At 41.0% G+C, this 26080-nt stretch overlaps 1 pseudogene; it reads right to left on the reverse strand.

The window, feature by feature from the left end:
- LOC114704080 overlaps positions 1 to 25215 on the reverse strand; it is a 147122-nt pseudogene extending 121907 nt beyond the window's left edge.
- Positions 25216 to 26080: the final 865 nt, after the last annotated feature.

Raw genomic sequence — 26080 nt, forward strand, 5'->3', positions numbered from 1 at the left:
AACCAGTATTCTAAACACATAGCTCTAAATTTGTTCAAATTCGAAATCCTGAAACCTTGCTTGTCCTAAATGTTTTAAAGAAGGGATACTCTCCCAGCACCTTATATAATACTCAATTTAGATTCTTTTCAGCTCTGAAGAGCTTCACTGTTTGGGGTCAGATGAGCAGAAATTCAGATGTGACACCAAAGGAAGAGATGAACCCAAGGGTGTCCCTGAGAAAACACTGAAGCCAGTAACCATAGGAAACCCAATCCAGCTTTGCCACTAAATCACCAGTTGCCTATGGAGTACCTTTCAAGCCTAACATTTCATTATTCCTAGCACAAGACTGGACAAACTGTGATGTCAGTAAATGAGAGGGAAACTCACGTTCCTGCCATCTTTTCTTTCCATAGTATACACCATGCATTCGTTTTATGCAGGCACTGGAATGACTATAGAGAAGGATTAGACATGGCCTGTCTGTCCTTGGTAGGTCAGTCTAAAGGAGTTAGGAACAGATAATACCAGAAAGAACTCTTACACAAGAATCTGAAAAGGGCTTGCACAGAGTACAAAGTTCACAGGACCCACAGGGGTGTCAATGTTTACCAACCATCAAGGTATCTTGAAGCAACTAGTGCATTAAAGACTTGTGACAGAACCTAGTGTCTAGCCATTGTATCTGTTGATAACACTCAAAGGCTGTTTATACATTGTCTATGTCTCCAAAATTCTGATAAAAACAAAACAAACAGAACAGAAATGGACATGATGGCACACAACTGTAATCTTAGCTACTCAGAGACTGAGGCAAAAGAATCTCTTGGACACAGGATTTTTTTTTTTTCCGAGACAGGGTTTCTCTGTGTAGCTTTGCGCCTCTCCTGGAACTCACTTGGTAGCCCAGGCTGGCCTCGAACTCACAGAGATCCGCCTGGCTCTGCCTCCCGAGTGCTGGGATTAAAGGCGTATGCCACCACCGCCCGGCTTGGACACAGGATTTAGAGGCTAGCCTAGGAAACACAGTGAGAAATTGCCTCTAAAAACTAACAACCAAGCCACCATCCAGCTAGCCAGCCATCCAGCTAGCCAGCCACCCAGCCAGCCAGCCACCCAGCCAGCCAGCCACCCAGCCAAACCAGCATCAAACACAGAATTCAAAGCCTTTGGGTAGCAAATATATTATCCATTCACACTAGTCATTCATGAGAAGCCTTGTCAGTTTGGCAGATGGAAAGTGGTGACTGGGCCTATTCTAGATTTGCTCTAAGAAGCCTACAGTCACATGAGGTAGCCTTCAAAGTGACAACGGTTTTCTCACTCAGTTCTTAGAGTGCCTACTGCAGGCAGAAACTACTCTGTAAGAGTATGAAATCCAGATAGAAGACACTCAAACTGCCCGAATTGAAGAATAGAATGGTTTTTGGAAAACGTAGGGGGAAGGGCCTGCCATCAGGCCTGTGCTCTGGGCTGGCCTCCATCTTCTCTCTGAAGCATTGCAGGCAAACTGGGAATCATTCCTGCCCACATAATAACTCCTAGGGGCTATAATTCCTCATAATTTAGCATATGGTTCAATATCCATTCAAATTGTAAAGGCCAACTCAAAACAGTATGTGTACTGGTGACTTGTGGTGTGAGGAAGGCCATGGCAGAGGGACAGGATCTTGGATCAAATACACAGACGCCCCCCATGTGGAAGATTATGTAGAAGAAAAGGAACTTGGAAAAGGGAATGGTTGTGGTATATTTTTATGTATAAAGGCACGATTAAATAAGAGTTGGAGGCAGAGGTAATTTAAATTTCATTGTATAAAATGCCACAACACATCTGCATTGTTATTATGATTGTTGATTATTATTGTTATTAATTATTGTTGTTGTTATTACTATCTCTTCCCTGCTGTTTTTAAAGCTTCTTACAAAGGACTCTTGAAGACTGAACTGTTTCTAAAGTTCAAAAAAGTGACTCACATGGCCATCCAAAAAGCATCATTAATAAAAGTGACCTTTGATCCTGACAGCACACAGGAATCTAGAGTTTTGTCTTTAATATAAGTAGACTCCCCAAAAATGCATGGAGGGAAGTGGTAGGCAGTGGGGGATTATCAGTTTCGGATCACATGCTGAGGAGATTCAGCTACAGTGGATGATGATCAAACAGGATAATTCTGGCATCTGAAAAGTGAGGTTTGATGAGAGAATGGCTTTTTGATCTTTGTGAGTATGCACCCTGATGAGCAGACTGGAAGGTGGAGTCCTTTCATGCATCATCTTAGCCAGAGACAGAACCTTTCTATGAGGTTTAAACCATGACTCAGTCTGACCTCAGTGGCAGAGTTCATACTAATGACATGAATGTACACTCTACTCTCTCTGAGCCACTGGGATCTATCTTCAGAAGACTCTGACTTGTAAGTGTGGTGATATTTTATTTGTGCTGAAATGTGGTGATATTTATCTGTATGTTAATAAATAAAGTTTGCCTGAGATCAGAGGTCATAGCCAACCATAATAAAAGTCAGGCAGTGTATCACGTGCCCTTAATCTAATCACTTGGCAAGCAGGTCTCTGTATGTTCAAGGACACACTAGGGAACAGTCAAGCGTGATGAACACGCCTTTAATCCAGTACCAACCATAGAGACCTGAGTCTGTACAGATGGGCAGTGACAAGGAAGTGAGGTGGCTAGGCTAAAAGCCAATGAGAAGGCAGAACAGCAAGGTAATAAAGGCACAGGTTAGACAGGAAGAAGCTGGTTCTCTTGGAAGCTATGATGGTGAGGTGAGCTAAGGTTAGCTGGTGGCTGTCATTATTTCTCTGATCTCTACAGCGTTCACCCTGTATTTGGCTCTGTGTTTCTTATTTAATAAGATTTTTTAGAAATTCGTCTACATGTAAGTATCTCACAAGCAGAACGAGCGTTTTGGAGAATTGTGGCCACAGGTGAGGATGATTGTAGACCTGCTGACTCAGCAAGAAGTGCAACCAGAGATGCACACTATGGTGAGTCAGTTGTAGTAATAAAACACTAACAGTCTCCTTTAGCTGGTGCTCACACTAGAGCTTAACTCAAGACTGATGAAAGACAAACTGTAGGATGTAGGGAATGGATTTCAATGTCACTAGAAAAGGTGCTCAGTGGGATGCAATGCACACATTCCCACTTTAAGAAGCAGGAACTGAATGACTGTGGTGGAGAAGAATACCAGCTGCTCCAGAGTCATCTCCCCAGGCACTCCTCATCCAGAGTCTACTGTCCTGCAGAGCCAAGAAACAGCTTCCCTTGCTCTAGAGCTGAGTTCACGTAACAGAGCAGATGACAGCCGCAGCTCCGTAGTGGCTCAGGGGAAACAGGAGCAGCGACTGCCTTTCCTTAAGAGCTGCTATGTAAAGATGGAGTCAAGAAGTGTGGTGATATTGTATTGGTGCACCTAGTAAAGCGTAGCTGAGGATCAGAGGAAAAAGCCAGCCACTATATTAAAACTATATTAAACATAGAAGTCAGGCAGTGGTAGCACATGCCTTTAATCCTAGCATGTGGGAGCAGGGATCTGTCTGGATGTCTGTGAGTTTAAGGCCACACAGGGAACAGAGCCAGGCACGGTGGCACATGCCTTTAAATCCCACCACTAACCACAGGTCTGGAGGTCTGTACAGACAGACAGGAAGTGACAGAGCTGGGCTGAAAGAGGAAAGTGATGTAGCTGGGTGGAAAGAAGAAGAAAGAGGCAGGGACAGAAAGGCATATAGGTGTGAAAATGCAGGAAGTAGCTCTCCGTGGAGGCTGAGGAGTTGGCAAGGTCAGGTTGGCTGTGGCTTGTCCTATTCCTCTGATCTCTCAGTTTTTACCCTAATATCTGACTCTGAGTTTTTTTTATTAAGAAGACCATTTAGCAATTTGTCTCACACAAGAGAACTTGTTCCTTATGAGATCAAGTCCCAATCACTTGTCCATGCACAAAGAGCCACGTGCCATCAAATATTAAGATGCATCACAGAAGTGAGAAGCACAGAAATTGTGTTTATAATTTTGCTGATGGACACAATGGTCAGTTGTTCAATGTTATGTAAATTCTATTTTTCTGATTTCAGGATTGAATGAGACAGAAGAAAGGGCTAGAGAACCAGGGCCAGTCTAAGCGCCTGCGACCATTGTTCTGAAGATGCTCAACAGGCACAAACACTATGGGGCAGTTAGTATGGACAGACTATGGTTGAAGTGCTTTATAACACACTAGCTCACTTAACCCTCCGAAGAACCCCATGAAGTTCATACACTTACAGGCACCAAAAAGATAGTATTGATGGAACAAAAAGATTCTTTCAGAGCCACAGGCAGAGAGACATACTACACACATGGGCTATTCCTGCCAGAAAACTGTTTTAAAAACACTCTGTTCATACTTCCAACTTTCAAGTTTTCAACCACCATCACCCGCATGTCAACAGCATCACTTCTAACATGGGAAGCATCTTCAAGTGAGGTGCCTGCCTGTCTTTTGTCTTCCAATAGCCATGCCCTGGAACCTCTTCTCTGAGGTGAGCCAGGTTCACAGACATGCTTGTGCTGACTTTCCTTACCAGATACCAACATCTGTTGACTAGCTGGTGGGCGTGCAGAAGGAGTCAGAGAGACATTCTTCATACAGTGCCAACATCAAACAGTTTCAGGAAGTGTGACATGTTTTCTGAAAGTACATAGAGTTCCTTCACTGCCTACTTTCCTGAAACATGAACACATGCATGTGTACACACACATGCATACATGCACACACATATGTGTGCACTGACATGCACACACACATCACACACATACACACACACACACACACACACACACACCCATAAAGCATTCTTGTTAGCACAAGAAAACATGCAATTTATCCTTTATTTAGTTGCTTCCTTCCTGCCAAATTCCAAGAGTTGTTTTCTACTAGATCATGCCTATACAGAATGAATGATGGAGAGAAGGCAGAAACGAGACCACTCTAACCAAGTAAAAGAAAATTAAGCCATTCCCTGTCTGGTTGAGGAAAAAACTGAATCCATATATAGACATTTTAATTCTATCTGGGGTGCTAGTTTACTGGCTGGAGTGATGGGATGTTCTTCGCCATCTCTGGATTTAAATAATTTCCTGTGACAGAGCTGATGTGTCGGTCAATAAAAAGACAACCATCATTTACACGAAGAGCTATGTGCAATTTTGGGAATCTGTCTTAAACCAGCTGAGAGTTGATGGAATCAATACTCCATGAACTCACCCAGTGAAGTACACAACGAAGGAGGAATGAATTCCAACGCTGATGAATATGGATCCAAGAAAAATCAAATCAATGGAAAGAATGCACTTTGGAAATCACACGATGATAGTATTTTTGAAACACAAATACTGTTCAAAACCCAGGAAAGCAAACAGATGTTTACCCACCCCCTTTCCTCTCTTCATTCTAGCTTTTGTTTTACCATTTGGGAGGTGATTTTTGGATGGCAGCTTGATGATTTCATGTGCATTTTGCAAATTTCCAGATGTGTTCAGTGTTTTAATCTACACAATGGCTTTATATTGTGGGTCCATATGATTTCTCAATCAGAGTTCTTATTTCTCGAAACATTAAGGGAAATGGAGAGCTTAACAAACCCTATTCATTTTGAGGGAACTGCAGAAATTTTCTTCCAAAGCAGTCTTTGCAGATATATGGGTCTTCTCTCTTTTCAATGGATAATCAGTCCACTATGTTGTTCTATACAATGAGTCTCTTGAAGGGAACATTTGCTGTTATAAAAGAACAAAGAATAAAAACCTTGACAGGTGAGGCTGCGATCATTTCCTCTTTCAAATATGTGCCAAGACAATCTGCCCCTTTGAAGACAGCATCCTCCCAGTCAATTTGGAGAAACGATTTAGGTTTCCACAGTGGTCAGAGCACTTTTGAACTTGATGATTTTGAGAACCACTGTAGAAACCCAAATCTTCCTGTATGTCAGAGAGTTGGGTTTCATGAAGGTGACATGAGGTCTGAGGGATAAGCTGTGTGTTGGACTCTGATAAGTATTGTTGTGTGTGTGTGTGTGTGTGTGTGTGTGGTGTGTGTGTGTGTGTGTGTGTGTGTTTTACAGACATAAGAATAGAAGCATATGTTATCTAGAACTAACCATTAAGGTCTCCAAAAGCAGAACAAAATATATAAAAATAAAGAATGGAACAAGAACTTAGTGAGGAAAATAATAGAAAATAGAGAGGAAAAAAGATAGGAGGATCAAAGAGAAACTACTTCAAAGCATAGATTTGGAAAGATCCATGTGGTGATGTGGGTAGGAATCTGAGTGAGAGGTTTGAAGGTAGAAAGCAATAATGGGAAATGTGTAAAAGGCCTTTGTAGGACACAAGGGAAAGCGATAGCTGGTTTGGAGGGACCCTTAGCATCCTTGCTTCTTTCCATTTGTGGCATGAACCTTGGTGACCACTGACTCTCTGACCGTGATACTTCACAGAATGAACAATAAATGTGCTCATTATTGCTGAGTCTGGAAAAATCAATTAGCTTGGTCAGAATAAGTGATGCTCCCAAGCTGAGTCAGAGCATACATTTTCATTTAATGGAAATCCAGCTTTTTGAAATGAAAAATGCCTGACCATGGTTATAAGAACACATGTGTCCTGGACAGTACCTGAGATGATGTGTGCTTTGGGCCCATCAAATTCAGACCTCCACCCTGTGCAAAAATCAGCTCAGGGAGCCATAGAGCGTCAAGTCACCCTTCTCGGTGGCAACAGCATACATGCTGAGGAGAGTGTGTCTGCATTCACTGTACTAGCTAGCCGTTCCTTTGAATTAGCATAAAGGACTCAAAGAGGGATTATGACATGTAATTCAACAGAATAGAACACCAATTGTTTTTACAGAATTCTCAAGCTGTTTTGAACATAAACTTCCATAATTCTAATAATCTAATACTATTCTCATTGTGACCTTTTGTCTCCATAGACCTGTGTGTGCATTGCCAAGCAGAACAAAGTCCAACTATTTGCTTTGTAATATGGAAGCAGAAATGTGATCACATATAGTCAGGTTTTAAAAGGCTTATCAGGTCAATTTCTCCGAAAGGAGCCAGTGACAAACTGCACACAGCCTGTACTATGATGGGGATGAGATGCTTCAATAGGGGTGGGGTATTCTATCCAGAATAAGAGACTGATGGAATGGTATCTGCTCAGATAGGGAGAGGTAAAATCTCCAAATCCCACTGAAGCAAGGAGAAGACATTACATCTATAGAGACCCATGATCAAAGGACAGGTCCACTCCTGGAATTATTTTGTATCTTTCCTAGGAAGAATAAATGACTTGTTTTTATTCATTTACTGTGAGGATCCTACTTTGTAGTTTCTTATTTACATAAAACATAATGGAATGACTAATTGGGCCTAGATGTTGGTAATAATCTTAATTTCAAATAAAGACTTTATGATTTTTCCTAATAATTTTCTTTCCTTTCAAAAAATCATACATTAAATATACACTTGAGAAATGGGTCAATTAAATATATTTTTTAAAAACCCCAGCCATTTAAAGCTCAGGAAGACATGTCCTCTGCCCCTGGGTGCCTGAACCACAGTAGGCTATTATATTACCATTGAGAGTCAAGCCACCTGGCCAGGAGGCTGGAGCTTTTCCCCACCATCCAAAGACTACCCGGTATTTCTACACCTTCCAGAGAGGCCCCTTCATCCTCCGCGGTCGTTTCTTTTAAGGAGAACTAAAGAGGAAACAGCATGGCAAAGCCTAGAAAACACTTGAAAAATCAGCGAACATGACTGGAGCTTCCTTCTCTTCGAGCCAGCGTGGCCCTCCCTCTGTCCCTTACCTGACAGGTGCCCCTCTGCTTTGGGCAGGTTTCAACATCACTGTCACCGTGTTATCAGTCTGATTCAAAGGTGTCTCAAATTCATACGCTGGCATGGACGGTGCTAGGAAAAAAGATTAGATGGGAGACTCATTAGCTCTTTTAGTGATTTTTCCCTTCTTTTTACAAAGGACACAGATCAAATCATAGCTATCAATCGATCACACCTGAGGTTTACATCCATAGAGTCCAGACACAAAGTGACAGGGACATTTTGCTCAAGTCATACAACCTCTCTGACCTGAGCTGCAGATGGGAAGGGGCAGAAGGGACTGATGACATGTTAGTGAGCCTCAATTTTTCCATTTCTGTTCTGGTTACCTGCTTGCAGGCTGTTTTTTTTTTTTATTTAAATCAACAAACCATCTTGGAATATGTGTACTGTGATGGAAATATACAATGTGCCTTAAAGGCACATATGGAATCTTTGGCGTAGTCACCAGCACCATAAAAACCGAATGCCATGGTTTCTCCACTAAAGTCGAGTTTTTCCATGTCCCAAAGACCCATCCATCCAAGGGTTTAAAGAGGATGCTGGGAGCCAGAGGGACTTGTTGCAGTGAATTAGTGATGACTTGTGGACTCTTGGGAAAGCTTGGCAGTGGGAAATGCATGAGAAACGAAGGCAGAACAAACAGCGTGGGCCTGACTTCCTCTCAGGGTTCATTTTCTACAGTTGTAATTCAGTAGGTAGAATGCTTGCCCATCATACACAAAGTACCAAGTTCAATCCCCAGCATCACAAAAATGGGGCACAGTGACACAGGCCTGTAATCAGGCAGGGCAAGAGGATCATGGCCATCCTCAGCTCTATAGTGAATTTGAGGCCAGTCTGGGCTACATAGACTTTGAGTTTAAAAAAAAATAGCGAAGGAAAAGGAAGTATATTAATCCAATTGGAAAGCTTTAGTTTGGCATCTCTTAAAATAGGGGCAACTAATTATGACAGTTCAAAAGGACAGATCTCCAGACAGTCCAAAAACTTTTGAGTTCTTCCTAACAGGGAAAATGTTTGAAGAGTTTTTTTTTTTTTCTTATTCTTGAGAACTTCACACTTTTATACAATGAAACATGGCCATATCTACTTCAGTATTTCCCTCTCCAACTCCTCACAAATCCTTCCCAACTTCATGTCACCTTTCCCCCTCCTCCCTCCATCCCTTCCTCCCTCCCTTTTCTCCTTCTTTCCCATCTTCATGTTCTTTTTTCCTTCCTTCCTCCTTTTCCTCCTCCTCCTCTCCTCCTCCTCCTCACTCTCCTCCTCCTTCACAGCAACACCTACTAAGTTCAGTTAGTGCTGGCCATACATGTATGGGTGTAGGCCCATCCACAAGAGCACAGGAAATCTATTGATGGCCACAGGCTAAAAAAAAATAAATCAAAAAGAATGATTCTTCCTCTCCAGCTATCAACTATCAACAGTTCTCAGTAATGTACTCGCTTAGTCATTTCTGACAATCTCTCTTTTCTAGAAACTGGTGTCTCAGCATAGCCTAGCAACTGTACACTTCAGTAATTCCCCTCCAGACAGATTCACAGACTTCCCTTGGCAGGGAACTACGACGAGGGAGCCACCAGTCTCAACCACATTGTGGCAGAGGTGCCCCATGTGACAGCTAGAGATCCCCTTCTGTGTGAGCAGACTTCTCAGTTGTCTTACACAGGAAAAAAGCTTTTATGTAAAAAATGGTGAGTTATTTATCAGCTACATCTGTTAAGTTTTCCTAAGCATTCAAAACAACTCTAATTCCACTAAGAATTAACTCTTCACAACAAAATGCATGTGTGTTGGTTATGCAAGCGTAGCTCTCTCCTCTCTTAGGTTCATAAAAACAGAGAGCAGGGCTCAGGAACTATATAACCTACTCCCTTCCCATCTCCTCTGCCCTGAACGGGATCTTGCTCTTTTGCTGAGGCTGGCCCTGAAATCCCACCTAAACCTGCCAAGGCCTCCCAAGTAGCTGGGAGCATAGGAGTGTGGTTTAAATACCATAAAAGTCAATCATTACTTTTGATGAGCTTGTATAGGGCAACTGAAATGTCAAGTTTCTTTGCTTTGGGATAGAATTATATGAACTTGACGTGGCCAGACTCATATTCATTGGAATTTTTTATATAATACATGGAAAGCTTAATTATTTTTTCTGATGGAAACTTCTCCTTAAATAATACTCATAGAAATATGATCTCTACTGGGGAAAAATAATAAAACTTACTCAGAAGTAATACATATTGGCATATTGTTCCTCTTTGAGTCACCATGAGAAATTGATACAATAGGTAGTATCATATTAATAGGGATATATTCACTTAAGATCAGAGAAAATACATTAAATCATCCCAGCATGAAGACTTTCTTAGCCAATCCCAATAACACTATGAATATGTTTGTCCATCTATGCCATTTTTTAACCTCACAGGAAAAAACTTATTTTCTCTGCACTGTCCTTTATATCATGTATATTAAACTTCGAGTCAAATTTGTGCACAAAAACACCTCATGGTGTATAAAATATCCCTCAAGTTATAATTTCTTAAAAACCCTTCCTTCAAGCTACTAGAACATTTAAAATACTCTATTTTGGACACCTGATTTCCTTCTGTTTCAAACAAAACTTTTACAAAGCCAACGATGAAGGGTAATACATATAGAAATCATGGTGACTATGACTGAAGTAGCCCTGGAGCTGGTTAACCTGTCTGCTGTCCCCCCTACGTCTTCATAGCTGTTATGCTTAGATATAAAAAATGTCACCAGAAGGCTGAAATGTTAAAAGTTTGGTTCTTGGTATATGGTACTACTGATTCTGAGTAAGCCTGCAAATCTTATCAATGACAGATGAGTTCAAATCTGAATGGACTACTAGGAGGCAGCAGCAAGCCCTTTTCAGACTGAGAAGTCACAGAGGGAGAGGTTTGGAAGGGTCCATTTTGTCCCAGCATCTCCCTTTTATTCTCTCTGATTCCCAGTCACCATGGGATGCACAGCTATGTTCTATCACATACTTCTCCCTAGGATGCCCAGTATCTTCTCAGGCCCAGAGCAATGAGGGCCAGCCAACCATGCCCGAGACCTCCAAACTGTGAGCTAAAATAAAGTCCACCACTCTTTCCCCCTCTCTCTCCAGTATTTTTGTCACAGCGACAGAAGGATGACTAACAAAACACATTACAGAAACTTCAAGGCCAAATATTTCGCCACTCATAGCCAGGGGAGGAAGAAAAAAGATAGTGTTCATGGAATTCTGTTTATTGTGGTTACACATCCTATACCAGATGGCAACTTCATTTCCTCCTGTCTGAGGAACGCAGGCATTTTCTGCACAGATGCACATGCCAGATCTAGTCTTCAAATTGTATCTTTTGCTGGGTGATGGAACTGGGTCTGTAAACAGCTGGAGCCCCCGAGTGTTGGATGCTATCTATTTCCATCTCCATGCAGGATAGAAAACCACCAACAATATAGATCCTATGGACAGCAGAACACAGACACTGTTTCTGCCCAGTTCATGGTTTACGTCAGAGTTTCTCCAACACAGCTGCTCTGGTGACCCAGGGTTGCCGAGGGGACTAGAGGACCTCACCAGAAACTTCTGCCTTATAATCCAGTCCTTCAAGGCAAACTGCTAAAACACTGGCCATGCACTAATATAGGAGGGCCAAGCCATCAAATGCTAAATACACATAGCATTTTATTTTTAGCCTCCGAGTCTGTTTTAGGCACCAGAGCTGTGATAATAAAATTTATCATTATGTTTCATCTTTGCTTTTTTGACAATAACAACAAAAGGCACAAAATGCCACTTCTGGTGAAAGGCATTAAGTCGTCACTGTTCAATACCTGATATTTTGGTTGGTGAACTGGTTTGTTGCCGGAGGTCCGAATCCCTTCACTGTGCTGGCTCTGATGGTGAAGGAGTATGTGGTTCAAGGATACAGGCCAAAGAAGAGAAAATGGGTTTCATTTCCTAGTTTTGAGACTCTTCTCGCTTTGGTTGGATAGATCTATTTTCCGGGTCAAAGGAACTGACTGCCTTGTAGGTGATCTGCCAAGGAATAAGAACATGATGGTGACTCTCGAGAAGCTGGATGTCGATCTCATCTTTATCCGACAATATCTTTATCTGATGGGGGCATTGTCGGACTTGTCCGGATAAGTTCTTCTCTAGTTACTTCCAACCTCACGTCCAATGAAGACCCATAGCAACTCAGCCCGAGCTTCTGAGTTGTTACCTGTCTAGAGGGAGGGGCTTAAAGTCAATAGGTTAGAACATGAACGATGGGTTCAGCATAATCTGATACAGTGGAATTGTTTGATTTCGATATGTCCTAAGAGCTGATTTAGAAAAAAAAAAATACAACATATCCAAATTGGCAACTGGCTCAGACTGATAGGCATTGGCAAGAATAGAGGCCTCATCTCTAATCTTTGGCCATTATCTGATTTGGCCATGATAGGATACTTGTATTTCCCAAACAAGGCCCCATTGAAGTATTTCCATCCATGTGACTGACAATGTCTGCTCCAAAAATAGATCTGAGATGCATGCCAGTAAGTCTTGGTGCTGCAAATGGACAGCTATTATGGGTCAGAGTCATTGACATTTTTCAGAGCAATATTGTCCAACAGAACTGTCTGTCATGATGGAAATGTTCTATTCCTATTAAACAGAGTGGCCACATGCTATATGGGGCCATTGAGAATGTGAAATACGGCTACTGACACTAGGAATTGAAAATTTCATTTACTTTTAATCAAATAAAATTGAGATTTAAATTGCTATGAGTGACTAGCAGCTGTCCCCAGTGAGTATGACTCTAGGTATTTTTACAACTCTTGCCATGGAATAGACATTCTCGCTCTGGATGAGGCTGGAATGTTTGAAAATAAACGGAACATAGGTGCCTTTAAATTTTGCCTTTTCAAGTGATTTTTAAAAAGGATTTCAGTATGATAGTTCATCAGTTACTCAAGAGCACACACTTTAGTGGTGATTACTAACTTCTACTGGTTGTAATGACATAATTTTTAAATGTGGCATATTCAGAAGTTTTAAATTGCAAACTGAGCACTTTTCACGCTTCTAAATAGGTAAACCTACTTGTAATTTATGTGCAAGAACACTGACACTGTTATTATGCGGAGTGATAATTGACATTCTTTTTTTTCCTTATATTTACACCATGTCATTATAATTAAGAAGATCTTTGAAAGAATATTTAGATCGAGTCACCTGAGCTATGGCAAGGAATGTTTGCCATGTGTATTAATCACTGCAGTGGGTGGTGCCACCCAAGTCAGGCAGTTCTGTTGTTAACCCTCTCCCTGATGGCTCTTCAGAGGCTGAGGACTTTGAGAAGACAAGAAACCAGCTCCACTCCCAGCAGCTCGGAGGACTGTGGGGGAGCCTCCTCTGCACCTGCCTCCTAGCTTAGCTCTCCATCCTGAACCCCTCCAGAGTGGAAGGTGGCAGGTGTATCCGCTCCCCAACATTCATCTATTCATTCATTTACAGACTTGAAACATTTGTAGGGTGCTTCCGACCATGCCCAGCACTGTGTTCTGGGGGTTCTTCTTGGTAACTCAGATGCTGGACTACCCTGTATAGGGTAAGCAGGGTGGTACATAACGGCAATCTCAGTTATGATGAATGTAATTATAAGGATGAGTACAGTGTACAAAGGACAAGTTCATCTTCCTGTAAACTCTACCATCTAGACTTCAGCAAGCAAATGTGAAAAATCCCAGACCCTTTGCTTCTTCCCTCAGTTCTGTGGTCACCTGCCTATCCAGCTGCACTTGTGAAGACATGACAATCATGCTGTCCTCTGTTCTGTGAGGTGACATGTCTGCAGGGTCCCAAGGATACTTACAGGGCCTTTTGGACACTGCTCTTGCCAACCTGCCTAGAACAGGACTGAGTTGCCTCTGTGCTGGGTTCTCTACACATCCCCACCTGCTGGTTTCGTGAATGGTGATTGAATGATGTGCTGTGGCTAGCAGATGGACCGGAAACTGATTTTAGGACTGGGTGTGGTAGAACTGAGGAACTCAACGATAAAAACATACCAGCTAAAAAACACTAACTATGGAAGCAACAAACACATGCTAATATAAGAAACTTTGTCGGGGAGAAAGTTCCACAAACCTTTCAAAATTCCAAGGCAAGAGATGCTAAGAAACCTGAGAGGGCCCGAACTCTATAAAGAAACAGTCGGGCCTGAATTTGGGGGTAGAACCTGACTTAAGTCCTGTAGCGGGAGTGCTGGGGACCCAAAAAATGAATAGACAGAAGGCCTGTGAGGTCTCTGGAGGTTAGGGGGGTAGGGGCATGGCTCTTTGTGCTTGATTCTGTACATTGAGATGAAGGACTTGGATATATACAACAAGGAAACTGAATATTTTGGGCATGGAAACAAAACATTTGATTGGTTTAATAAAATACCCTCTTGACGGGCAGGTAGGACTTTAATTTTATTGTAGGGGTTAATAAAGGGAGTAGAGAAACCACTTGGAAGTGTTGTCGGATCAGTGGCTAAAGCTGTGGTGTGGGTGATAGAATATAGTCAATGTCTCAGACTAAAGTAGGAGAGGGAGGCATCAAGAAAAGAAGAAAATGATAACAGGAACAAATTAGACAGCAGACAGTGATGGACTGCCAGCATGGTGGAGCCGAGGAGCCACCCATTTTGGTCAAAGGATCATCTCCTCACTGAAAGGGAACGGGATGGATGAGGATGCATTTAAGGATGAATGTAGACATTTGAAATGCTCTTGTGGACATGACGGAAGTAGGGTATGAGAGAGGTCTAGGCTGGGATAGAAATTGGGGAATAGATATGAAGATGGTACAGGGGGATGACGATTCTAATGAGAATTCAGGTGACATTAGTTAAGAATTGTGTCTATCTGTGCTCAGGCCAGAACCTCAAATCTACATATTTGTTAAGTGTCCTAAGTCTTGTTTTCCAATCATAGAGCAGCAAAGCCATCTGTTGAGGCTGGCCCATAAGCCTTACATGGTGAAAGTCTTGGATGCTGTGAACCTGTTTAGTTTTAAACCATGATTTAAATATGCCATAGGCAGAGGAACATTTCCTGTAATTGCATTGCCTTTTGGAGGACCGAGTGATGTCTTAATGTTCTTTTCGGGTCCCACTGTGATCTGTCATCATTTGGTACTTGGTATATTTTCCAAAAGAGACTACTGGAGAGCACAGAGGTGTGCTGAGAGCATGTGAGCATTCACATCCTGGCAAAGCAGGGTCCTGGCTCTACTAGCACATACTAAGCAAAGGCTTCACCAAGGGGCTCAATGGCCACCGCCAGGTGGCCCCAAACTGCTGTGGGATGTCTTTCTGTACACTGTGAATATATGTTGTTCCGATTGGTTAATAAATACAGCCGTGTGGCCTATGACAGGGCAGCTTAGAGGAAGGCAGGAAATACAAGCAGGTAGACTGGAAGAAGAAAGGCAGAGGGAAGAGACTCAAGATAGCCGCCCAAGGAGCAACATGTAATGGGAGGCAAGGTAAAGCCACAGAACATATTGTGATACATAGATTAATAGTTGCGGGTTAATTTAAGATATAAGAGCTAGCTAGCAAGAGGCCTGCCATAGACTATATGGTTTGTAAAATAATATAAGCCTCTGTGTGTTTATTTTCTGAGTGGCTGTAAGACTGGGCGGGGCACAGGAAAACTTCCAGCTATACCAAACTGGAGTCAGATAGGGATTTGTAACTGTGTTTTAGCTTCAACCCTTTAATAATTTGGTAAAAATTACAGACCCTGCTCCTCTTTCCTTATAAAAATACAAGTAAATTCTAATTCATGCCTTCCTCGAAATTATGAATTATCCTATCTACTTCTGAAGACAAAAATATGCATTAAGGGGTCAGAAAGTTCATATGTCCTATCGCCTAAAACTTATAGGACTCTGAACATCAGAAATTACAAAGCTTCCCAGGACTAGGAGGTGGCCAAACTCCACAACTGCCTCCTGCACACCGAGGTTGAAAGCAGTGGAGCGGTTGTTGGCCTGGGCATCATTATTCAATGTACTACAGTATCCCGCCAGGCTCAGGCCAGAACATAATACTTCCTTCCAGCATTTCATACTTTCAGCTGGTCATTCAGCTAGTACATACTAAGTACTATTAGGCACTAGGCAGTAGAGAAAGCAGAGGGAGGACTCCCAGAAGAAAAGTTTGGGCAAGCTCTTACACCAGTACTACATTGCTGGCTGAGGGCAGAAAAACGTTTTAATAGAAGCCACTATAAAGAACACCGATTGCCCTCTGGTGGGTCCAGTAATTTTATGGGATGCCCCCAGACAAAAGCAAAGTGACACCTGAATGAAGTGGTGGGGACGAAAGGTGTTAAACTGGTGAGATGGAATGGGCACTTGCTTATATTGGATGATTTCTGATTGCAGTTAAGTGCCTGGAATCTTCTAAAATTATCTTCCCCTTTCTCCTTAAAGGCTCCAACTCTAACGGTGCCAGTTTCACAGAGAGCCAATGGAATAGCCTTTAGGGGGCTGAAATCTTATAGGGAGCATGAGTTGATGGTAATTGCAGCCAGCATAAAATACAGGTCTTTAATTGGGTCTGAGCAATTTACTCTGTGAACACAAAGGAATGGATAATTAAATTTGATTTCAGGGGTGAGAAGGGCCAAGGTACTTCACAGGCAACTACAGTATTTGAAGAAATACTAAAAGAACAGCAGGAGTATACTATAGGAGGGGGTAGGGTGAGTGCTGAAGGAGGGCAGGGGCACATGAGCAAAAAGTAGAGTGGGTGTGAAAAATTCAGAAGGCTTTTGGAGGAAAACCAAACCCTGAGGACCATGGCCCATTAAATCCAGGAGAAAAAAATGCAAGAAGTACTACTAATAAATAATAATTGGGATAAGATCCAGGGTAGCTGTAGTTCCTTTGATTTCTTGAAGAGTTATTTATTTTTATTTTGTGTGTATCGGCATGAGTGTTTGATTATATGTCCATGCACCACATGCATGCAGTGCCCACAGAATTGGAAGAGGGATCAGTTCGGGGATGGGAGTTCCCAGATGGTTGTGAGCTACCTTGTGGGTACTAGGAATTGAACTCAGCTCCTCTGGAAGAAAAAGCAGTGCTCTTAACCACTGGGCTATCTCTATAGCACCTAGTAGTTACCACTTAGAAGAAAAAGTGGGAAGGTTGCTTTACTTTGAATACTTTTGTAACTTACATTTATTCTGAAAGCATTATTTATTACAGTTACAACCTGACCAGGTACTTAACATTGAAGCTAAGCTTCCTAACATGGCCCCTCAATTCCAGCTCTTCTTCAGGGTTACCAAGCTCAGACAATGGTAACTAAGTGCACTCAGTTATCCAGGCTCATGATCTTGAGCTATTTCAACCCTTAACATATGACTGGCCCCACCAGCAGGCAACTTTGGGACTATTCTGCTTTACTCTGTGTCAAACTTAACTTTCTGTGCAAGTCTCACATGCAACTGAGAGTCTGGGGACGGCACAGATTAAATTTTTTTTCACAGTTCTCAGGCAGAGAAGGTGAGCTTCATTTTGTGGTTTTTTATCTTCTTCTGAGATCTTATACATACTGATAAAAAACCTATAGATGTGTAAGTCTCTTGGCCATAGGTCTAGAATTACTACAGACAACTGAGAGAAAAAATTAGTGAGATGCGGTATCTATATGTTATGCATTTGGGAGTATTATTCACTGATAGATCTTTAGAAATAGGTACAATATCAAGTTTAAATTGTTGTAGGCAGTCTCACATTGCCTACGGAAAAGGCAGCATATATTTTCCACCAACAGTCTATATATGTCCGCATTTCTCCATGCCATTGGTCAAGTTATACATTATAGAAATCATATAAAGCCAGATAAACTTTTAATTGAGATTATACAAAATTAAAACAATTTATTTCCTATTTAAGTTTCTCCAATTATTATTTACATTTAGCAAAGATGCTATCACATGCTTCTAGGCCGGTTAGAGTTCCTTCTGAGCTGCATCCTCTTCCTCATTGCATGTCTCCCTCTGATGGGCTCTTTGTATCATGCTCATCAATCTCTCTTAAATCTGTATAGACCATAGCTATCAGCCATCTTATGCCATGAGTGTTGGAAACGAACACTCCAAGCATTCTGTTGACACTGAGACTTTTTTCATGTCTTTCATAATTATGTAGTTTAAAGCCTTATGCAAACAAAATTCACTGATCTTTGTTCACATGTCTCCCAAGGCTTTTTGTCCATGTTTGGAAAGATGTAATACAAACATTCCTCTAATTTTTTGTTAGAGAGTTCTCATGAGATTAACTTTGCATATCAATCATGAAAGTGTCTTGTATTTACTTTTGCATTATGGAAGCTGGTGACTTCACAGGGTGTGTGCAATTACAATCGAACATGCTTTTGCTAACACTAAATGACATCCATCTAAATTGATAAATAAAAACTGCACTGCAGTTTCTGACTTATAAAAATTTGAACTTGCCTCCAGTTCTAACAGTGGCTAACTCTAAAAGAAAACTGGGATGCTTATTCTACTTTGAACACTGGCATCCTTAACAGGTTCAGCAGGAGAACAGTATTAATTTGACAGGAGAGCCATTGAGGATGGACATAATTACCAAACCTGGATTTTTCGGAAGAATAATTGACAAAATGAAATGGCTAAAGTGAAATGCGGTTATGAGGTTAGATCAGAATGAATGGCAAGGCAAACAGAAGGAGAAGGGCAGATTAGTGAGGGGATGGGGGAAGTTACAATGAACAGAAGGATGGGAGACCATGTACTGCTGTCAAGTTTAGAAAAACAATGCTGTTAGGGCTTTTCAAACACCAATGCTTTAGTTGTAATTTTAGAAGGTACAAAAGAACGCCCCCCCCCCCAAAAAAAAAACCCAACCAAACCCAGCATCCCGTATTCTTATCTATAGCAGACAATCTAATTTCTTTTTATCCTCAAATCATCTAAGTATGTTAACAGCCCACAGGGAATAAGCATTCACCAAACGCTGGTAATCTAGACTCAAAATGTCACCAGCCAGCTGTTGTGAGAGTCCCTGCTTCTTTAGGGGCAACTGCTTAGCTTTCATAGCATGGCGGCATCTGTTTCACACGAGTCTGATCCTGAGAGAGGGGACACAGGCTGGCACCACACTGATCATCTGCTGCAGCAGGAAACCGGGCACTCACATAAGGCAAGTGAACCATGCCTCATGAGCACTGAGGTCCCAGGAAAGGAAGAGCCCCTCCTGGGATGCCACCCAAGCTCTGCTCTGAGGAACCTGGAACTACTCTTCCTTCCTATATGTAGAAACTAGGCAGGAATGAGAAAGACTGGTTTGGTACCCAGAAAACATACTGAGTCATTTAGACCCAATTCAAAAATTTGACATTTTCCCTTTGGATTTGCAGAAAAATGAGCCAACCTGCTCTACTTGCAAATAGCTGATTGCCAGAACCTTGATTTATGGCATATCCACACATCCCGTACTGTAGCTGCATTTAGATCAGTGTTCAGCCTAGACAGCCTGGTTACTAAGTCAGAGAGATTAATGGGGTCTTCCTTTGAATTATCATCTTCCCTGTTGTTTTCATGCTGAAGTTACTTATCACACAAAAGATAAATGTCTGGTGGGATTAGAAAGGAAGAAACTCGCTATCTGTTTTCTGTTTGTCTAGTAGCAGCCGGTGGCTTTGGGGACAGGCAGGCAGGGCAGACTCTTGGGTCTTAAAATGAACTTCAAAAGAGTAGCTTTTCCAGTAAAAAGTCCTGATATTCTTAGATTAGAATCTGCAAAAGCAATGTCCAAACATGGTTAGAGGGACCAAAATATGAAATATTTTCATCCGTGGAGGAAAAGAAAATCGACCCTTCCTGACTTGACTATAAAACACCTCCGTAGAAACTGAGCCATGGATTTCTGCAACTTTATGTTTTTACAATAAAACAGACACTAAATGCAACATTTTTCTTTTGGCTTTCTTCACTTTGATTTAGATGATGATGGTGATTATTATTGTTATTGTTGTTTTGCATTTCAATACCAATTTTGGGAAGGTGTGGGAAGCAGCAGTGTGAGGCTGTGGGGTCAGCAAGAGGGCTGGTGGCGATCATCGCTGACAGCTCCTGGCTCAGGCTCCTGTCAGGGCTGCTGAGAGGCAATTCAAGCAGATCCATATGCAGATCGGCCAGAATTTTTAGCACGCTTACAACATATAATTTTGTTGAATTTGATTCAAACAAAATGCTACTTTAAAAAAAAAGAAGTGTACCTGCTTGTTTCTATGACAACAGGCACAAATGAAATGATGCTCACAGTGACATGAAGATGGCTGTCACGCCAATTATTGCTATGATTTTTTTTCCTTGAACAATTTATCAAATTCTCTTTTGCTATCATCACTCAACTGTTTGATTTGCCTCAGCAGACAAAATGGTGTCAGTGAATCTAAGGAGTGTGCACTGATGGGAAGGGACCCCCAAAAGATTATTCCACGGTTACTGTGTAGACAATTTTTTATTGACTTTATAATTGGATAATCAGTGCTGTTTTACAATCAATGGAAAAATAGTTCATAGCTAGGAAATAATGTGACTCAGTGATTGCTTCCTAATCAATGTATGTTTCAAAGTATTTATTACTTTCAATAAAAGTGACTTCTAAAAGATGTTATACTGTATTTTAATATGTAACACATAATACACAATTATCTGACTTATTTTAAATATGCATCTTGAAATTATGGAGTTGAAAAAACTCATTTTTCATCTTTTGTTTCTAATATAACAATTATTATGACTATATAAACTCTCCAAAAGAAACATGAAATTATGTTCCTTAAAATGCCAGAGAGCTCAGATCATCACAAGACATTATGCTTAAAAAGTAAGTTACCAACAAATAAGTAAGGTACCTCATATAAAGTGATGACACGTATGTTTTTGTTGGCTCTCTCCATTGAAGAAATATCTTCTCCTCAAAGGTACTTCTTGGATGGATTCAGTGGGAACAGCACCTGGACTGAAGAAGACGTTGAGAGATGAATGGGTGGGTCATAAACCAACCTCCCAAGGAGTCATAGCTACTCATGGACGTTGCAGATCCTAATGGTCTATAGATAACATTTGCATTTCTTTTCAAAATCTGGAATCTAAAGCCATTTAAACTGTACTGCTCTTGTGAAATGACTGAATCAGTTTTTCCCCTGTAAGGTGTGAGTCAGTTACACGAAGCTCACTTATTTTCCTTTGTATGAATTGTTTCCATTTTTCCAGAAGGAAGGAAGGAGGATGTGTAGCCACAAGGGCTTCCCAGGAGTTCTGGAAGGAGTGGTGGGTGGTAGTGCCAGCTCGCAGAATGCAGAGAATGGGAATGGTGGCACAGACCTGTAAATCAAGCACTAAAGAGGCTGAGGCAGGAGGACAGAGAGTTTAAAACCAGCCAGAGTTGCACATGAAAAGATCCTCAACATCATTAGCTGGCTGAAAACTGTCAATCAAAACAATATTCTAGCCCAAATGCAGTACTGGCAAATGTGAAGGCATTCAGTAACTCTAACAATCACATGGCAGTTCTTCAAATTAGTCAATATACAAAGATACACAATGTGACCCAGCCATTCTACTGTCATCTATCATTGCTGTCTATCTCTATCTATCTATCTATCTATCTATCTATCTATCTATCTATCTATCTATCTATCTACCTACCTATCTATCTATCTCACTTCATTTGTTCCATCCATTAATCCATTCATCCATCCACCCCACCCACCCACCACCCACTCACCCACCCATCCACCTACCCATTCACCCTCTAATATATCTACTGATTATTCAAGATAACTGAGAACAGGTCAACTCAGAAGACTGTACCAAATATCACAGTAGCATTATTCTTAACTGGAACTACCCAAATGTTCATCAACACATGAATGGATAAACATTTCAATAAAGATTTTAAAAAGGAGGCTGGAGAGATGTTTTAGACTGTGCAAGGATATGAATAGCCTTCTAATTGTCACCAAGTCTGTCTCAGACTGGACGGATGCCTGGAATTTCAAAAGAAAGTGAAGGATTTCAAATTTGAAACTCATTTTTATTTGAAGGCATGCTTATTGGTAGAATGAGAGCTTTTGTATTTAATCCAAATGGAGCCAAGTATTTAACAGAAAAGCTTTTTATTGATGTGCATGGGGTGGGGGTGACTTCTATTTAAGACTCTCCAATAATTAAAAATATGCAGTTTAGACAGCTGCTGGTCCTACTTGGATTTCACTTGCTTCATTTCTAAAATGATGTTGGATTTAAGTCAATTTCTAATGTATAGCATCTGAATAATATATAATATGGTAGTAATCACTCATTCTGGGCTGAAGAAATCAATAGAAGATTATGTTGAAACAAAGTATACATAGTATTAAGAAGTAAGTTCCCAGGAAACACGACTCCAGACTCTGGCTTTGACTGCTCATCACAACCAGAAGCTGAACCAGGCTTCAGCTGGTTCAAGCCTGAGGAAATGCTACCAATCCTGTCCTCTCTGCCTTCAAAGTGTTTCCTATGACATCACCCTTTCTCAGCATCAGCACAGCTGTATGGGTGGATGTTTTACTGCATGATAGTTTACATTTGAAAATATTTATGTAGGTTCAAGAATGAAGAAAGGAAACAAGAAATCAACCTAAAATTGAATGGGATATATTCAAATTATGTTGATTTGAAGGACATCTTGATTGGAAAAAAAAAGCAAACTTTTAAAATGCCTTGGAAGAGACATGGTAAGTGAAGGTATTGTAGAAGAAGCACCTTACATGGGGCTGACGAAATGACTCAATGACTCAGTGGATGAAGGCACCTGCCACCAAGCTGACAGAGCTCCACACCAGGGATTTATGTAATGCAACAATAGCATCAGCTCCTACCAGTTTTCATCGAAATGCACATGCACACCATGGCACATGTGAACCAACACATACAGTCACGTAGATACATGCAAAAATCAATAAATGATGTAATAAAAAAGAATGTTTGAAGTGGACCCATCCAAAAAAAATTAAGGCTTAGAACAGGAAAATACAGTTGGCTTTTTTTTTTTTTAAATCAAGAAGACTTAATAGAGAAAATAAAATGTCGAATGAATTTAGGTTGAAGATTTGCTTTAGATATTCTAGAATTCTGGATTTTATGGAAGTAGCCATATCACCTATGCTGTCCAGTGATACTGCTAATGATGATCAAAAGATAATTTCCATGCACTTCCTATTACTAAACATTTCAATAAACATGTGATTCCAGAACAAAATGATGTTGGGTAAACTAGAGTCACAAGAACTGTTGCTTTTCTCTTCAAACTTGGTATTGTTTGACAATTATTCTGTTTGTCTTTCTTCTCCCCATCTTCTTTGAAGTGGGTTTTTGTTTGGTTGGTTATTGAGAAAATGTAATTTGCAATAATAGTTTTTTCTAATTAGCTGAATGCTGCTGAGCTACAAAACAATAGGTTTTTATTTGCAAATAACACAAGGCTTAATTCCTGAGACTAGTGAGATAATTTAAATAAACAAACATCCAAAATTAGCGAGTCTGACATTTTGACAGGATTCCAAAGAATTCCTAACTTGGTTCTCACTTTGAAACTCCAAAGGAGTTGGGCAACTTCTTTTCTCTGCCAGTCATATCTGGTCTTGATGAAATGGCTACATTGAGTCCTGTTGACTCAACAACAGTGTTAGTTAAAACAGGAATTATGTGTTTATCAGTAACATTCTCTCATGTCATGCAAGGACTGATTTTGTATTTTTGGACGTTATCGTGGGGCATGATTATTGCTACAGATGAAAAATAATGGTTTATTCTTAAAGGCGGTTTATACAAAAGTAAATGATAACATATTATAATAATATGTTACAGCATACAAACGAAATTTATAGCACGCTCTCTAGACGTCAAGCAACACCACAGAGAAGGGGTGGGAAGACTGTAAGAGCCAGAAGTCAGGGAGATCTTCCGGGCAAGCCACAGGCATGTGATCACAGGCTCATGCAGGTGGAACTCTGGCTCTGGTGGGTCTGTGATGGATTTGATTGGAACGATGAGAACAAATGCCATGTAAAGATGTTCAGATAGTAGTTTGTGGAACTGATGTAATATCTCAATCCAACATGATAATGAAAATGTTAAGAACTACTTAGAATACTATAGAATTTCCATATAGAAAAGTGCCACTTATTAGTCAAAATAAGATTTGGAGAGTAAGCACTGACTATGGGCCTAGCACTAAATAGAAGCCCATGCCATCTCCTCTAAAGATTGGGGAACATTCCAGAAGGGGTCAGGAGGATAAGGTCAGGGGTCATACAATAGCACCGTCTGGACTCACAGAACTATTGCAATCATTAATTCAAAGTTGTAGTTCCCTATAGCAGACCACAAGACGAGCTCAATACTCAGTCAAAGAAGGCAGGGGGGATAGAGCTATATACACTCTCAGAATGAAAGATTCCTGGAGAGGAGAAATTGCTATCTTTAGTTATATGTCCAGGGCTGAGGCCACCAGGCTCCAATGGACATCTAACACAAGGTCCCACAGATTTGCCCTGGTTAATCTCAGTGGATCATGGATAAAACAAATTGAGATAGATGTGAGGGAGAGAACTGTGAGGGACCGTGGAGGGTGGACAGAGTGACAGGGCTGTGGGAGATGAGAATGGTCAATACAAATTGTGTCTACGTGTGACACTGTGAAACTGAATTATATAAAAAACGAGAAACCTCGGTCTCTGTCCCTTCTCTCCTAATTAGTGCTTCGGAGTAGGGGCACAGACATATTAAGCTCCACGAAGGCGACCTGCCACCTGTTTTCAACATGCAGCTCTAAAAGTCAAAGACACCAAAGTTGTTTTGGAAGAACATATTTCACATAGACATATCAGTTAAAAGCACTCACGGTCTTCATCCGTCTGTACAATGAGTTCCTGACTTTCCTTGCGCCCCTCGGGGTTCATGAGGATGAGCTTCACGCTGACATTGGTGTACGGGGACAGGTTGGTGATTGTATGCTGAGGGTGTGAATTATCCGTATCCCAGCTCACTTCTTCTCGCACCTGCTCCTGTCCTCCCACCTGGTAACAGTAGTGCACCGTGAGATTATAACTATGGCAACGAGTTACATTGTATCCAAATGGCTCCCAGCGGATGGTGATTTGTCGAGACTTGACCTCTACAACTTCCAGTTTTCTCGGGCCACGCATGGGATCTATTTTGAAAGAGTAGAAAGACACATGGGAAAAGAATTAACAAGGTGGAGTCTGTACATCAGAGAAACTTAAAACACATGCAAAGAAATATGTGTATTTTGAATAATATGAATTAAAACATATAAAGAAAGAGTAAGCTTGCTTTGGAAATGATGGCACTAAGACAAACCATACAACCATTATTGAATACACCATGAGCCCCGCCATGTTGCAAGGGTGGCCCTTTCAGGGTTAGGCAAAGACTAAGCTAGAATGCTCTGCTTTGCTAGAGCTATGGTTCATTGATAATTTCAAGTTTTATTTTTCCTTAAGTGTGGTTGCCATAGTGAATGCAAGAGAATGACAATTGGTAAGGAAATTAGAAAACTTAAGAAATGATAGGATTCACTAGGTATTTAAAACAATTTGATGAACTGGATGCTTCCATCCCCAATGCATAAATCTAAGTTCTGTGTCTTGATGACTTAGTCAGAGTCAAGGCTAGACTGTGGCACTATGATTCTGATGGGACAAGGAAACAGTGCTTCAGGATATTAATGATTTCTAAACATGATGGAAGAATGCTATGTGTAACAGCAATCCCGTGTGTTTCATTTTGAGACAGGGTACTAGGAAGACATCTCCTCCTTTACTTCCTAACCTGTGCGGGAAGAGGCCCTGGGCACAGTCTCCTGTTCAGTTCTCCATGGATACCGTTGAAATTAATAAGATTCAATTCAAAACTCTCTATGGGTACCATCAAAATTAATAAAGATTCAATTTGAACAGGAGAAATTTCTTAATAAGGAGAAGTGATAGTTCATCCACTGATGTGACATCTCTACAAGCTGTAAGGAAAACTCACCAAACAAGCGCCAGGGCAAGGGTCTGTTTCTGTCTTTACAGGAAAA

This window comes from Peromyscus leucopus, unplaced genomic scaffold (assembly GCF_004664715.2).
Source record: "Peromyscus leucopus breed LL Stock unplaced genomic scaffold, UCI_PerLeu_2.1 scaffold_630, whole genome shotgun sequence".
Classification (NCBI taxonomy): Eukaryota; Metazoa; Chordata; class Mammalia; order Rodentia; family Cricetidae; genus Peromyscus; species Peromyscus leucopus.